The sequence below is a fragment of the Sabethes cyaneus genome, chromosome 3 (genome assembly GCF_943734655.1).
Source record: "Sabethes cyaneus chromosome 3, idSabCyanKW18_F2, whole genome shotgun sequence".
NCBI lineage: Eukaryota > Metazoa > Arthropoda > Insecta > Diptera > Culicidae > Sabethes > Sabethes cyaneus.
The window spans coordinates 97,517,319-97,528,469 of record NC_071355.1 but is presented as its reverse complement, the minus strand read 5'-3'; the positions used below and the strand labels follow the sequence as shown (position 1 = coordinate 97,528,469).

Sequence of the window (11,151 nt, the reverse complement as noted above, 5' to 3'; positions counted from 1 at the left end):
AAAGCTTATGTTGTATCACGGTAGCACAGCATTTCCGCCGGGAGAACCTTATGGGCTATTGTTGGATTCCCTTGCTCTCGATGCTTCGGAGGGTTCACATTCTTCGTGGTGCATTGACAAAATTTCCTCCGCATACCGTGCCATGAGGTACGAAATGGCATCAACGTTTCAGTTGACTTCTCGCGGTCGTTGTAGGTGGACACGTTTTTAGCATCGAGCTATATGGTGTTAGTTACACTGCAGTGCCAACAGGGCTGCTTTTGTTTTGCTGTGCTTGATGAGGAAAGGGAGGAGAGAAGGATTATCTTCCTGTGAGAGCTTTGAAAGAGTCTCGGTGGAGCATCGCCATCAGATCCAGCACGAAGAAAATCCGCGTGATCGCATTAGTTCAGAACATTTCTGACACTGATAAATGATAAGTAGGAAACGTGTGAGGTATTATAAGGCCTCCTTACTTCGATGTCAAGTGTGCTGTTGGCTCGTTAAATAATAATCATTTTTCGAACAAGCAATCTGATGTTCAAACCTTGCAATTCAGTGGGCGGGAAAGTTTGGCCGTTGGCCTATTTTTAAAACAAAATATTATTCTGTGTGGAAAATTCAGTGAAAAAAAATGTTATCACTACAGTGAAGTGCTGTGAAGCTGTTGGAATACTTTGAAAAGTATTACTAATAGTTGCAGTCAACAACGGATCATCAAAAGATTTCAAGCAGTTTGAATGAATTGGAAAATCGCTCAGGATAAAGAGCAAAGCGGACCACTCGTTCATAATTAACACACCAAAAGCGAAAAAGTGAGTTTTTCCAATTGCTAGTAAAGTGATAATTAGTGAGCATAAAATTGCACAGAGGAAAAGCGGAAAATCAAAAGCTATTAAAACCGCACAGTGAAAAGGAAAATTGGACTGAGTGAGTGAAACCGAAACAAAAAACACAGCTTCAAACCAGTCGGATTTACGAAAAGGAGCATCGAATAAATCACTCTCAATGGCAGCGATTTCGACGGGATAAAAGAAAACAAAGTTAATATAATTGTGTCGTTAGGCGAAAAGGACTTGAGCGAGGAAAAATTATTGTAATTAACGATAGTCATTTTTTCTGGAAACGTGATGTGTATGTGGTGTTACCGAAAATTCATTCGCTTCGTTGTGTTATTAAATGGTACGTTTCTGACGCTCGAGGCAGGTAAAAATCTAATATTTTTCAATTTTACCGTTCCCAGTGTGTGATGTATGTTGCGAACATAAATTTGTTTCCAAGTTGTTGATATCGTTTATTAATTTTCCGAAATGCTTCGAGCTGCGACTTTCTACTACAACTGCACCTAAACATTAAAGAGCGATTTGCTTGATCCTTGTGCAAAATGTTTGTCAAAATTATGGAAGTTTTGTGAAAGAGAACGTATTTGTAGGAATAATATAGAATTTTTAATGTCTTCAATTTAAGTGAATGTAAGGCATTGCAGCACAGAAATGCCGTCGGTAATACTTTTTATGAATATAAATCAACGTCAGTAAGATCGGAACATTGTGTCAGCTGATTGTTTTTCGGGTAGATGGGCGAAGTGTAGCTTATTTTTACTTTTTATTATTGCTTAATTATGATTTGTGCTCTTTTTCTTGTTAGTGTTTGTGTATGTATGACATCAACTTGATGTATATATAAGTACTTATCAATATTTTACTTTATATGTGTTCAATCAACTCTCCAGCAGTCTTAATGAGAGTTAAGTGTTTTTGCAAAATCAATCAAAAGTTACATGCTATGTAAAAAGAATAAGAAAAATTTTATCAACTAACTTAAAAGCCTGACTATTTTTGGTAATATATTTTTATTTTCTATTTGCCACATCGATGTAAAGTGTTTTTATTAAACTGTAGAGTTGACTGTTGGAAGAGATACTGCGCATTATTGTAGTTTATTCACGTTTGATAAGCTTACGGGAATGAGTATTTTCCATTTTAAAGCGTCATTATAATTTCAACCAAAGTTTTCTTTTGTAATCAAAGTAGGATTTGGATTCCGAAAAATATTTTTAGTCTCTTATTTTCATATTGACGGATTTCGCGCTAACTGGAATAGAGGTAGGCATGATCCTCTCACAATTCAAGGAAACTTTGTGTGTGTTGAGTCGTCTCATGTAAATAAGAAACTTTGCATACTAAATTTTACCAAAATTGATCTAGACTAACTTTTCGAAAGGGCTCAAATATTTTTATTTTTTTATAAAAAATAAAACTCGAAAATTAGGACCTAAAAAAATTATCTATGGGCAACTATAGACTATAGAAAATATTCTAAATTTTCATAAAAAATACTGCAAAAATATAAATAAATTTCTATCACTGAAAAAAAGCATTTTAAAAACTGAAGACTGAGTTCCGGTCCGGTGTTCGAGTGTTTTGTCAATTAAACTACAGTCGCATCCATCTATTAGGATAGGCTCATCTCTAATGTTGTCCCTCCAGTCTAACCATTCCATACATGCACACACGGTTTTCTCTTAAGCTTTTACCACTAGTCGGTATGCAAATTTCATAATAAATACAGTCTATCTAATTTATATACTGTCACACTCGATGATTCATCACAAAAACGGCATTAACTAAGCATGTTTTTCACATAGGGGAATTGTGTATAACGTGCCCCCCCTGGCCAATGTGCCCCCCCTTCGTTTTTCATTAAACAAGCGGAATTAAAATGCAAAACCACCCAGAAACCATAGTATTTGATGGAACTAGCCTACTATGCAAGTATGACAGTTGTCACATGCTGTAAAAACAAAACAAAAATAAATTTGTTTTTGAACAGCTTCCGATGTAACTTTTGGCGTCATTTCCATAAGCTATTTTCTTGTCAAAATCTGTTAATAACCGGTTGTTGCGATTCGATTGCGTGAAGTGAACTTCAAAAAGACATCCTTGCCAAAAATGGCGGTTTGAAACGCTTTATTTGCTTTAGCATTTAATATTTTTTCAAATAAGTTAAAGCAGGCCAAAATGCCCCACTTGCGGTGGTGCAATTTGCCCCCCTTGCAAATGTGGCTATAAACATATGTAATCAGATCTAAGTTGAAGTCAATTGCCATTATTTAATTCAATTACTATTGTAGAGTTACCGTGGTGGGAATAATTTATTACCTACGTCCAAATTCCAGGTAATTCAACTACGCGGTGCGAAATGCCACAGCTGCGGTATAATGTGCCCCACGCAGAAAAGAAAACGTGCACCAGAAGGCCGAAACTAGGTTTATTTTATATAAAAATACGATATTTTGAAAACAAAGGAAATAGTTTTACTTTATACAAAGTAGAGTTGGTCTGTCACTGGTAGAAATACTCAAATTACCGCATTGGGCATATTATACCGCAGGTGGGGCATTTTACCCAGCGCAGACGAGAAACACAACATTTAGGTGCTTTTCTTAAATAATTCCTAGCATCTTTATTCCACAATACTAAACGAAATAAATAATTGCAATTGGTTGTAAGCTTAAATACCAACATATACTCGTAGTTGTCACGTTAGCTTGGAGAAGCATAACAGAGATATATCCATTTATTCTTAGGGGGGGCACATTATACACATTTCCCCTATATTGCAAAAAACTTCAAAATACAAAACAGGGGTAGAATGCATCACAGCGGGATCGAACAGTTATAAAATATTTTTAATTTGTAGTACATCTTTTGTTTCGGATTATTTATTAAAAATGTAGCAATATTATGCATTGTATAGGACTTAAAATTTGCCTTAAACCTAATTGTACATTGTTTAACTTACAATATTTCATCACACATCAGTTGGAGAAAAGTAGATGATTAAATTTTATTGCCAATTATGTTGAGATATGAACCCATTGTATCCCAGCAAACAAGCGTATGTAACAAACGCTATAATGAACGCTTGCGCCATTTCGGCAGCCTAGTTTTAGGAGTTTATACAACAAGTGATTGAATGTAAATTTGTTAGTTGCATTTAACGCCTAGCTGGGTAAACTTGGTGCGTTTTGTCCACGGGTTTTGACGTTCTGCCTCACATAATGATTTTGACTCTTGCCAAAATCGTCAAAAATAACAAAAAATACTGTTTTTTGTTAGAAATTTTCACCAGGAGTAAGTGTAAAAAAGATCCCAAAGTCTTCTAGAAGTTGAAAAACGTGGAACAACGACGCCGTTGCTCTGCAAAATGATGTTTTGCACCACTTTACCCTACCCCCCGCCGACGGTTATCATTTTTTGTATGATTGCGTTTTGCTTCAACCACGGGGGAGCGTATGTGTGCGTATATGGAATGGCTAGACCGGAGGGACAAAATTAGACAAGAAACTATTTAATAGATGGATGCGGCTGTAGTTTAATTGCCAAAACATTCGGGTACCAACCGAGAGAGTGTGGGTTGGAGTCCCACCTACCATTGAACGATCCAATATATTTTTGACCTCATATCGAAAAGTTTTCCAGTTTTGTCCAGTTTATCATTCATCTCACAAAACGCTCCTTCACTTAAGAGAAAAGTTTACGTTAGACCGCGACAGAGTCAGAGACAAGTAAACAGAAAAAAATTTGACACACTCCTGAATAACCCAGCATACCTCCCGTATGCACTGGCCTCTACAAATCTCGAAATCTATACTTATAAAAATGGATTTCTGCCTGTCTGTCTGTCGATATGTTCCTTATAGAATCGAAAACTACTGAACCGATCGGCGTGAAAATTTGCATGTAGGGGTTTTTGGGGCCGAGGAAGGTTCTTATGATGATTAGAGACCCCTCCCCCCACTAGAGGATAACAAGCAGGAATACAAATGAAATACAAAGTTTCTCATAACTAGAGAACTAATCAAGCAAATGGAACCAAATTTGGCAATTTTGTAGGCAGGATTTTTTTAATGATGGTTTGAGACTCCTCACTTCTGTGGTAGGAGAATAAGGACTTTCATACAAACAAAACAAAAATTTTTGCGTAGCTGAAAAACTAATCGAACTCGAGGAATTTTAGACTCTTTCATAAAACATAAAACAGACAATAACAAGACCAAATTTTAATATTGTTTTTTTTTTTGTGAAAATTTTACCTGTCTGGATCATTTTGTCAAAGTCTACATCGTAAAAACCATCAAGCTCACGGTTTGACTTTCATGGTTTCCTATATCTGGACTCTTGATGATAACTCTCGAACGCATGGCCAAAATGTTATAAAATTGATGCCAAAATGGCAAGAAATCTCTTTTGAGGACATTCGTCATATTTTTCATTGAAAATGAATTTTGCACGTTCTAACAGTGAAGGCCATTTACCTACCAGCACCTTTACCCGTTAGAGTGTTACCATGGCAAAAAGTGTGTGTGTGTGTGTGTGTGTGTGTGTGTGTGTGTGTGTCCCACTTTTCTCTGAGATGACTGGACCGATTTAGATGATCTTAGTTTATCAAATGAAAGGTCTAGTTCTCCCACTGTTCACTATTGTATTTCATATTGACCGGGCTTTCAGTTCTAAGGTTATGTGTAAAAATACATAAAATACGAGACCTCATTTTCTCAGGGTCCTTCGATCGATTTGAACAAAATTTATTGCAAATGAAAGGAAACCCTTTTAAAGTTATAACCTCCAAATTTCATGACGATTGGGTTTGTGGCTTGAAAGTCATAAAGAAATGCGCAAAATAGGTATTTAAAACACATTTTTTCAACACGCAATAACGCAATGATAAAACTTCTGCGATTTATCATTATTTGAAAATTGCAGTTCAGATCTATCAAACGCAACCAAATTATTGAAATTCGGACAATTAATTCAAAAGTTATTCAAGCTTAAACTCTTAAGTGTTATGTATTGAACCGTTCAAGATGTGTAAAAACAGAATATTCCAATCAAGTACTGATTGCATTCAATGTATGTGTGTATATATGTATGTTTGTATATATTTATGTATGAATGTGTCTGTGTATGTGTGTATGTGTGTATGTATGTGTATGTGTATCTATACCAGTGATGGCCAAACTGCGGCCTGCGGACTGATTTGAGAGATGGTGGACTTGTTATGAGTAACTTTTTTGATGACACAGGAGTCACACAAATCAGCCGTAATGCCTCGTGCATTTTGTCGTTCTGAATGCTTTCCGGTTTAAATCTTGTGGTAATTCCCAGAAAATGGTTGTTATTGCCGCATTTTTTGCATTTTGTTATGCGCAGGAATGGCCAGAGGAATTTGCGACCCGCGACATCATGGGGCGATCTCATTTGGCCCGCACCATGCCTGTGCCTGGGCACCACTGATATATACGAAGAATAGCAGTTTGTTTAATCCATGGTTGCTCGTGCTGTTGTATTTTGTAGAACGCCTGTAGAACGTTAACCTCATCTCGGTATATCTCGCGATTTCAGCAATAAAGCAAACTACTGTTTTCAGCAAGGTTATAAGTTTTGCGACAAGTAGCGCTAGTATTTGAGTGAATTCTGTTTTGTGCTAGCACTAAAGGTTAGTGGTATCTAGATTTGCAAATGCTAATAAGTTCAAATGAATTTAGTGCATATGAGAACGCTCGTGCCATCAAAAATACTAGCGCTGGGAAAACAATTATTTTTTCCATGCTCAAGCATGTTTGTGGCGCTGCTTTTGCACTATTTCTTTATTTTCATATCATTCGCCCACCCAGTTAACTTCGAGATACGATACTAGCCTAACAAGTCAAATCTCGACTGTGCGGTGCTGCTATAGAATCAGTAGGATCGTTGCACTAGCACCTGTACTCCTGTGCTGTACTCTAATAACCGGCTGCGAAGTCTGTCGATAAAGAAGGGCCAAGTTCTTAAGACGATTATATCCATGGGCTTGCTTCGCTTTTCATTCTACAAAAATTAAATATTATAAAAATAAATATAAATAAAGTAAATTAAATAACGCTTTCAAATAATTACGCACCTTACGATAGAAAATATAATTATTGCACGCAGTACGTTCTTGTGAATTTGACTGTTACATAAACATTTTGATAACTGATAATTAAAAATATAGTCAACTTAATTAAAAATGATCCTGAGAAACTAAAAAAAATATTGTTACAGCAGAAAGGCCAGGTTACACCGCTAGGTGGATTAATTCAGGTTTTTTTTCTAGTGTAGAAATTTAATTTTTTCAGTATTTTTTTTATGAAAACCAGAAGGTTTTGTAAGGGTCATAGATCATTTTTTTGTAAGTCCTATAATTTTCGAGTTATATCTATAATAAAAAAAGTTACAAATAGAGCCCTTTACAAAAGTTAGTTTAGACCAATTTTGAAAAAACTAAGTATGCAAAATTCACATGAAATTTTTACACACAAAATGTTCCATTGAATGCTAAAGGGGTTCTGTCGGCCTCATAGACAAGTTTCAATCCGTCAAGTGAAATCCGTCTACATTTTAGTCTACGAATTACTACGTCTTACTTAGGTAATCATCAAATCATTTTGTAATCATCCAGAGACTCCGTGATTGGATAATCGACATTAACAGGTCATAATATTTTCTTTATGAGGGTGTTTTCTTAAATAATACTACAATAAACAAATACATTTCATTATTAAAATGCCAATGCATTTCTCTGAATTGTTTAAAATATACAAAAAAGGTGTGTTTCATCTAAAGTTGCTCAGTTAGCTTCGATGTAAGATGCTGATCGAACAAGCCAATCGTCGTATGTTGTCGTCGTCACTAAGTCACTAAGTCGACGAATCTCGACTTAGTGGCCATACTAGCTAGTGTCAGTAGGATGCTAAATAGCCGACTGTGAAGTCTGTCGATAAAGAAGGGTCAAGTCTTAGAAAAACTTTTTTTTGTGTGTAACCTCCCAGTTGGCTTCGAGGTACGACGCGGAGCCAGTCGTCTCGTATGTTCGAAACTCGACTGGATGTGACTGTTAGAGCTAATAAGATTGTAACCCCGTAACTGCACACTAACAGGCTGCAAAGTAGGTCGAACAAAAAGTAGAAGGTCGTCGGGATGTAGTACCAAGACGTTGCTTGCTTGTGTGTAGTTCCCGTAGTAGGGACGTAGCAGGGATGAAAAATCTGTGATTTTTATCGACTCTGCGAGTTATTGTCACACGCACAGATTATGATCTGTACAGCTCATGACAAACAGTGAATCTTTACCTTTTATGACAAGATTTTGTTCGCTCATCAATTCTCAGCAGTCGATCATAGTGTTTCTCAACGCAGTCAAGCAATGAACATGATCTGATGTGATGTTTGTCATAATCTGTACAGATCGCGAGAAAGTATTTATTGCTTACAAGTAGTGATGTCAATGAATCTGAATCTAATTGCACCCACGTTTTTGATCACTAGAAGCGATTTTTTTCCATCCCTGGCCCTGACCTTATCCTATTACATGCAAAATGTACCAAATTAACGATATCGAAATTCCTTTAACGTTAATTGAGGCGAAAAAAGTCTTCCGGACTAAAACGCGCCATATTGTTTTTAGAAAGTTTATTCAAGATGTGCCTATGTTGGAAAAGTCAGTATGTAGAGTCTATGTTGAGTCACTAGGGTCGTTACACTAGCCCATATTTGCCTTGTACTCTAATAACTGTCGAGTCTCAAAAAGACGTTTATCAAGGCTTTCTTAAGAATATTTCATTATTATATTCACAAATCAACTAGGTAATATAGTTAAATATATTAACCAACTAACGGGCAACATCGTAAGAACGATGCGATCAAGCAAATGACTACTTTATCATGAAAGTACACTCAAAAGAAGCTCAAGTGTTGATTTTTATTGAAAATATTTATATTATAGATCAACGATAATGGTCGCAGTGATGAGTCCACATATGAAAAACAATCTTGACAGTAGATCCAAATTAGATTATTAAATGAATTTTACACTGATACTGTTGCTGAAGGTCCAAACCCGCTTGGGTGGACCCCTAAGCAGAAAAACTTATGCGCTGTCCGGGGTTATAAGAAACTCCATCCAATATTATTAGAATACCTTCATGTAACAATCAATTTCGCTGCATCAGCTTTAACACAGGATAAGCTGACGCGGCAGATCCAAAGCTATCCGCGAGTGGGCATAGAAACGAAAGGCACGATTTTCAACAAGAGTTGCCTAAGCAAGAGCAAGAGTAGCCAGACTAAAACGGGAGCTAGCAGGATCAGACTAAACTATTGTTCTAGTCTAGAGTAGAGTTCGTATGTTTGCGATATCTGGTTACCGCCAATACCACGATGGAAATCGGGCATATTTTACCCTCCGTTAGACGCTTCGATCAAGGCGTATACGTCGCACAAAGCTAACGATGTACAAAATATTAATCATACGTGTATTCTTTTACGGATTTGAGGCAGGCATACTTATGTGCAGTGTTGGGCACCGCTAATTCGCTAACCGACTAATCGAGAAACGCTAGTTATACTTTATAATTTATACTCAGACTAGCCGAATTGTTGCTGGGCCATGATTCCAAATGACGTGTCGCTGTTTATTTGAAAATTAACAAACTGTAAAGCATTTTATCCATTATAATAAGCTTTGATCTTAGGTAAATTAAGAAAAGTCATGTAATAAATGTAAATTACAAATAATTTGTACAGCGATAGATTACAATGCAAGTTGTTGCGATATGTTCAAAAATAAACAGTAACTGTTAATTTGCAGTTTGCGATTAGTGATTAGCGAAATTTCCACGACTATCGAGCAAATTGCATCGGTTAGCGAATTAGCGAATTAGCGGTGCCCAACACTGCTTATGTGCCTTTTGCCGTATTCTTCGAAGGTATCGTACAGGCAGTTCTGTACGAATGGAAGGTATTGTGAACTATTTCCGGAGAAGTTCACTGTTCTCTTCAAGGAACCCCGGCACCAGGAATAGGTAGGTTAAACGCGCTAGATGGCCGATGGCTTGCGAGTCAAGACACTCGTGGAATTGGCGACAAGCAGCCCAGGACAGAATAGATCGGAGATGAGTTGACGCAGCACGAGCCACGGTTCCGGACTAATGACAAAGAAAAAGAAGGAGAAGAAGAAGAAGAAGAAAAAAGCAACTAAGTCCTTACTCTTAGTTTTTGGAAGCGCAAGAACTATATTGGTCGCTTCTTCAGTTGCATTCTTCATTCATACTCTCTTATCTAATAATTCATTATTCATTTATGCATAAATTAGGATTATACTAGGACATACAGTTTTGCTGTTTGGCCATTGGCGGATAATAAAAATATAAACCAGTAACATTTCAATCGAGTAGGGTGATTTATCTATTTTGGACAAGCGTTACGCCTACTCTATTTTGGACATTTTCCATTTGATTTTTCCGTAAAAGTCCAAAATAGAGTACGCGCAACGCCTGTCCAAAATATATAAATCGCCCTATAACAATTAAACCTGCTTGTTTAACGAAACCCTTTCCTTAATTTGTGACCTTAACTATAAATCAACAACTTAGTAATTTGTAATAAAAAAAAATTTCATTCACAAATTTTAGTTGATGGTAAATGGTGCAACTCTTAGCCATAAGTGTAAGCTTTACGAACTTTCTTCTAGAAAAGAACGAACTTTGTATAAGCCACAAGTGTTCCTGGAACTGTCATTTATTGATTGCTTTACGATATCGTTGTCTACGAAAATTCCTGGAATGTTTTGTGCGACAAGTCGAAATGGTCGCCAATTTGTAGTTTGTCACGGTAAAATATTCAACGTTCTCCTTTGTTGCAGACTGCTAGGCGTCAGCCTAACAATGATTGCTAATGACGAGGGTACTTTTTCTTCAGTTCTACATAATGGCAATTAAATGGACGGCAGTAGTTCACTTTGTTATAAAATATTTACAGAGTAAAATTCCATTCTTCATCAAGTGTTTTAACTTAATTGAATTTATTGTTACTGTTGATACTAGTTCAGGCGCAGTAACTCTCTGAGGATTGAGGTGTTAAACACGGGGAGCTAAAATATAGAGTAGACAACACTCGCGTTTCCTACTTGACAGCTGCGGTAATCAATTATGCGAGGAAAATTCAATCAAACACTGTTGTCTACCAAAGATTGAAAGTGACAGATAGCAGAGGCATGAAACCACTTCGTGTTGTAACCATTCATCCTGTCAGCCATCGCTCATGGACCTCAGCTAAAAAGACAAACTACAATCCACTAGTCAGGAAGAGAT

General features: G+C 36.7%; 1 protein-coding gene across 1 annotated transcript in view; it reads left to right on the top strand.

Moving 5' to 3' along the window:
* Positions 1–241: 241 nt before the first annotated feature.
* LOC128739195 (uncharacterized) overlaps positions 242–11,151 on the top strand; it is a 266,006-nt gene continuing 255,096 nt past the window's right edge. The window contains exon 1 of the mRNA XM_053834631.1: positions 242–1,185. The gene's annotated coding sequence lies outside the window, so the exon portion shown is untranslated. The remainder of the gene's footprint in view (positions 1,186–11,151) is intronic.